This window comes from Triticum dicoccoides, chromosome 5B (genome assembly GCF_002162155.2).
Source record: "Triticum dicoccoides isolate Atlit2015 ecotype Zavitan chromosome 5B, WEW_v2.0, whole genome shotgun sequence".
In the NCBI taxonomy this organism is placed as follows: domain Eukaryota; kingdom Viridiplantae; phylum Streptophyta; class Magnoliopsida; order Poales; family Poaceae; genus Triticum; species Triticum dicoccoides.
In genome coordinates this window covers 227,582,485-227,588,605 of record NC_041389.1, presented here as the reverse complement: position 1 = coordinate 227,588,605, position 6,121 = coordinate 227,582,485, and positions in this window count along the sequence as shown.

The window sequence follows — 6,121 nt, the reverse complement described above, 5'->3', positions numbered from 1 at the left end:
TATTTTGCTTTATTAGCTCTATTAATATCATCTTTCAAAATGGAATCAGGAGACATAGGAAGCAAAGTAATATGTTTGTCCTTATGAACAAAAGTATACTGATTGTTTCTACCATGGTGTACAGAATTTCTATCAAATTGCCATGGTCTACCAAGTAATAAGGAACATGCTTGCATGGGTACCACATCACAATCAACATAACCAGTATATGTAGAGATACTAAAATTCACATGAATAGTACATGTTACCTTAACCTTGCCGCAGTTGTTGAACCATTGGATGTAGTAAGGATGTGGATGTGGTCTTGTGGTGAGAGATAGCTTCTCCACCATCTCCATGCTAGCCAAGTTATTGCAGCTCCCTCCATCTATGATGACGCGAACAGAACGTTCCTTCACAACTCCCTTTGTATGGAATAAATTTTGTCTCTGGTTTTGCTCAGCTTGTGTGACCTGCACACTCAAAACACGTTTAGCAACTAAACTTTCATACATATCAGCATCTTCAGAAACCATGTATTGCGTCTCATGATCAAAATCATCTCTACCGTGTTCTTCACTCGTAATAAGACCCACCATCCTCAGTAGCAATCATAACACGCGGAGATTTGCATTCTCTCGCATAATGACCTCCATCCTTACAACGACGACAAATTTATCATGTGTGTGCCCTGCTAATGCCTTGGATGAAGAAGAGCACTATGCGGACCCGGTCAGTGTGCTTTTGGCTGATAGTGGTGGTAGTGCCTGCTTTCTTGTATCGGCTGGAGGTGGCAGCTGACGGAGGTGCCGGTGTAGCAAAACGTGTGGAAGTAGAAGATGCATTCGATGTCCATGATGAAGGACGACCTGCAGAAAAATTAGTCCATGCCAATGCATGTCGATCCTGCACTTCACGTTTAGCATTGCAAGCAAGATGGAATAAACGATTGATATTGTTATACTCTGCCGGCGTTCTGGGAACGGGGGTCCCCAGACTTGCCTGCCTGCGGCCTGCGGCGTGGCTCAAGAAGAGGCCCAGTACGGCCCGTCTACATCTACCCAAGCTCAAGACCCTCGCGAGGGGCCAAGCCTCGCGGGGCGGACGATGCAAGGCTTCCTCAGGGACGGCCTCACCAGGCAGGCTCACGAGGAGGCGGAGATATCAAGGCAGGGGTGCCTCGCGAGGTTCTCATTATGCAAGCCATGACGATCAAGGCCAGGGAGGCGCCAGGCGGGCGCCAGCCTGCGTAGTGTCCTCGTTTCCTCTTTGGTGCAAAGGGGGCACACACAAGCACGGAGTACCGAGGCATCAAGCAAAGGTTACCATTTCGGTGCAACGAGACCAAGACCAGCAGAGCGGCAGGACGGAGGTCACCATGGAGCCCAAGACAGCGTCATCGCCAGTGCATTTGGCAGTCGAAGACCAACTTTAGTCAGGATAACTTGTACTGGCTGTTCCCCCTCAAAATGGCCGTTGTTGGCTCCCTTCCCGCTCAATATTTGGGAAGAGGACCAGGGCCTCTATATATAGGGCTAGTCACCACAGTAGATGGGGATCTCATCTCATCCAGAGACGGTCGAATCCTTCCCAAGCAGAACACTGCACCAGCCCAAGAACACCTCTCGTGAGGCTGTCCTTCCTCTGTACTGTTCATCATCAGCCCCTGAGGCAATCCACCACACCACAAACTAGAGTAGGGTATCACACCACAACGGTGGCCCGAACTAGTATAAACCTTGTGTCCCTTGTGTTCATCGTGTAGCTTAGATTCACGGCGAGGCGATGGGACGTGGATCGGTAGGGGGAAGATATTCGCGCGCACCCCAGAGTTCAAACATTAAGGGTTTTGTCGGAACCCGATATCCAACATTTGGCGCGCCAGGTAGGGGTGCGCCGGAGCTCTCCCTTTCGTCGACCCGCTCTCCATCAACATAGCACTTCGCTCTCATGGCGGACAATGCGCCGCCCTCTCTGGCTGCCGACTCCGGCACTGGGGCCAGGGGGCTCCGAGCCTTGGCCCCCACCTTGTGACGGGTGCTGTGGCCGAACAAGTTCAAGCCGGAGATGCCGCCGCGCTATGATGGCGCGGCGGATCCGCTAGCTTTCCTGCTGGCATATGAGGAGGCCGTCCTCAAGGCCGGGGGTGACAACAGGGTCATGGCTAACTGGTTTCCCATGGCCCTCATCGGCATTCCATGCATGTGGCTGCTCCACTTGCCAATGCCTTCTATGGCCTCCTCGGAGGAGCTACGCGACCTCTTCCTCGCCCATTACGTTGCGTCGCCGCACCCGATCGTCGCAGCCCTCCTGGGCGGCTCGCAGGCGCCACCCTCAAGCCACCACGTCAAGCCATTCGTCCACCAGATCGGAGCCGCCCTCACACGCCACGGATCTCCTCCGGGTTGGGTGGCACCCGAGGCCGACTTGACCTTCGGCTTGGACGATCACCCCGCCAACACTGTCTGCTCAGCTGTGCTCCCGATGTTGTGCATGCCCACCATCTGCCAGGTGGCCGTCACCAGGACCCTCATCGACGGTGGTGCCGGCCTCAACGTGCTCTCGATGGAGGCCTTCAGCCTCCTCCATGTGCCGCTAGAACAACTCCGACCCAGCAAGCCCTTCTCGGGTCGGAGGTAGTCCCACCGGCTCCCTGGGGCAGATCCGCCTTCCGGTGACCTTTGGCACCCACGACAACTTCCGCACGGAGCTGGTCGACTTCGACATCGGCCACATTGGCCTCCCATACAATGCCATCCTCAGCTACCCTGCCTTGTCCCAGTTCATGGCGGCGACTCACCCGGCCTACAACCTCATGAAGATGCCCGGGAGCAGCGACGTCCTCACCATAGCTGGACATAGAAAAGATGCTCTGCAGGCGCTCAAGCTCGCCTTCAAGACAGCCGCAGTGGCGCAGCCCACCAGCGCTGACACCCCCAAGGCCAAGGGGGCTGCGCCAACCAAGAAGAAGCAGTTGTTCACCCAGGACAAGGCGGAGACTAAGCAGGTACCAGTTGATGAGGACGGATCCTCCAGCGCCACCTTCACCATAGGCGCCAATCTCGACCCCAACCAGGAGGAGGCTCTGGTGAAATTCTTGCGCGTGAACAAGGAGGTGTTCGCATGGGAACCCAAGCAGCTAGCAGGGGTACCAAGGCAGGTGATCGAGCATCACCTGAATGTGTGCCCCAATGTGCACCCCATGAAGCAGAAATCAAGGCGGCAGTCCACCGAGAAGCAGGCCTTCATCGTCCAAGAAACCCGCAAGCTGGAGGCTGCATGTGTCATTCGTGAGGTTCGCTACCCTGAATGGCTAGCAAACCCTGTTGTTGTGCCGAAGAAGGGAGGAAAGGAGCGCATGTGCGTCGACTTCACCAACCTCAACAAGGCCTGCCCTCAAGATCCACTCCCGCTCCCCCGTATCGACCAAATCGTCGACTCAACTGCTAAGTGTGATCTGTTGTGCTTCCTAGATGCCTTCTCAGGCTATCGCCAAATCAAGATGGCGATAGAAGACGTGGAGAAGACGGCCTTCCTGACCCCGTGCGGGGTGTACTGCTACACCTGCATGCCATTTGGGTTGCGCAACGCGGGCACGACCTTTCAACGACTGATGCATATCGCCTTGGGCTGGCAGCTCGGGAGAAACGCCGAGGCTTATGTCGACGACATTGAGGCAAAGACCCTGATACAGGACCTAGAAGAAACCTTCGCGAGCCTTCGTGAAGTGGACCTGCGGCTCAACCCAGAGAAGTGCGTGTTTGGTGTTCCCTATGGCAAGCTTCTGGGCTTCCTCGTGTCCAACAGAGGGATCGAGGCCAACCCAAAGAAGGTCAAGGTAATTGAAGACATGAGTCCACCGAAAACCCTTAGGGAAATGCAGAAGCTCGCCGGACGTGTAACTGCGTTAGGGCGCTTCATCTCAAAGCTGGGGGAACGTGCCCTGCCCTTCTTCAAGTTGATGAAGAAGAAGAGCCCGTTCGAATGGACACAAGAGGCTGACGAAGCGTTCCAAGATATCAAGAAGTACCTGACCAGCCCTCTGGTGATGGTGGCTCCATGCCCTCAGGAGCCCCTGGTGCTCTACCTCGCCGCCACACCCTACTCCGCCAGCGCAGCTCTGGTGGCGGTTCGGGAGGAGCGCCGGGTCAAGGCCGCGTCGGCCGCAACCCCGACCGCGGCAGCTCAAAGTCAGGAATGCCTCGCGAGGGCCACGGCCTCAGCCGATGAGGACCAGCGTCAGCAGGAAGACGCCCCTAGGGCTGGGGGGACCCCACCAAGCAGTCACGAGCCGGGGCTCCAACGTCTCAGGAGGCGCTCAACTCTCCGGAGGGTGCGGGCTCCGTCGGCGCGCCCACCCTCGTCGAGCATCCTGTGTATTTCGTCAGCACAGTGCTACGGGATGCAAGGGCACGGTACCCCATGCCCCAAAAGCTCTTGCTCGCGCTATTGGTGGCCTCGCAGAAGTTGCGGAACTACTTCCAAGGTCACCCCATCAAGGTCGTCTCAGCCTACCCATTGGAGAGGGTGCTTAGGAGTCCCAACTCCGCTGGAAGGGTAGCTGATTGGAACATCGAGGTGCAAGCATTTCAGTTGGAATTCAGCACGGCTAGAGTCGTCAATGGAGACGCACTTGCAGATTTTGTGGCAGAGTGGACAGAGGCGCCAGGGCTCGATGCAGGCGAAGATCGGTCGCTTTCCCCCAGGAAGCAAGGCACCAGACGGCTGGGTTATGCACTTCGATGGAGCATTCTCGCGGCATGGCGCGGGGGCTGGCGCAGTGCTTATATCCCCCGCTCAGGACAAGCTCTATTACGCCATGCAGCTCTGTTTCCAGCAGGGCGAGAAGGTTTCCAACAATATAGCAGAATACAAAGGCCTCATAGCAGGCTTAAAGGCCACGGCCACACTGGGGGTGAAGCGCCTCATCATCAAGGGTGACTCACAGCTCCTCATCAACTTCTCCAACAAAGTGTACGATCCCAAGGACGAGCACATGGAGGCATATCTTGCAGAGGTGCACAAGATGGAAAAGCAGTTTTTGGGGCTGGAGCTGCAGTATGTGCCCCGCGGTACCAACCAGGAGGCTGATGACATTGCCAAGAGGGCATCAAGGAAGCTACCTCAGGAGCCTGGCGTTTTCAAGGAACGACTCTTCAAGCCCTCAGCAGCACCGTCCCTATCAAACACGGCACAACCTCGAGAAGAACTCCCTCAACCGCCTGCCTCAGGAGCTCTGGCCTGTGGCCCGACCTCAGGAGCACGCTTGCTCCTGGCGCTGGAGCCGCAGGAGGGATGTTGGACGGCGGAGCTCAAGGATTACCTGATGCAAGGGACTCTGCTAGAGAAAGAAGAGGACACAGAACGCGTGGCTCGGCTGGCCACGGTTTACTGCATCCAGGATGGAGAGCTTTGCCGGAAGTGGCCAAATGGTGTTTCCCTGCGTTACGTCTCTAGGGAATAGGGGAAGGAGTTGCTGGCAGACATTCACGGCGGAGACAGTGGACACCACTCGTCATCACGGACCCTCGTCGGCAAGGCGTTCTACAGCGGGTTTTATTGGACTACAACACTTACCGACACGATCGAGCTGGTGAAGGCTTGTGAAGCCTGTCAATTCCATGCCAAGTAGATCCATCAGCCAGCTCAGGGCCTGCAAACCATCCCACTCTCGTTGCCGTTTGCAGTCTGGGGGATGGATTGTTGGGAACGTAGTAATTTCAAAAAAATTCCTACGCACACGCAAGATCATGGTGATGGCATAGCAACGAGAGGGGAGAGTGTACGTCCACGTACCCTCGTAGACCGTAAGTGGAAGCATTAGCACAACGCGGTTGATGTAGTCGTACGTCTTCACGATCCGACCGATCCAAGCACCGAACGTACGGGGCCTCCGAGTTCAGCACACGTTCAGCTCGATGACGATCTCCGGCCTCCAATCCAGCAAAGCTCCGGAGATGAGTTCCGTCAGCACGACGGTGTGGTGACGATGATGATGCTCTACCGGCACAGGGCTTCGCCTAAACTCCGCAACGATATGACTGAGGTGGAATATGGTGCAAGGGGGCACCGCACACGGCTAAGGAACGATCCTTAGATCAACTTGTGTGTCTCTGGGGTGCCCCCCCCCCCCGCCCCATAT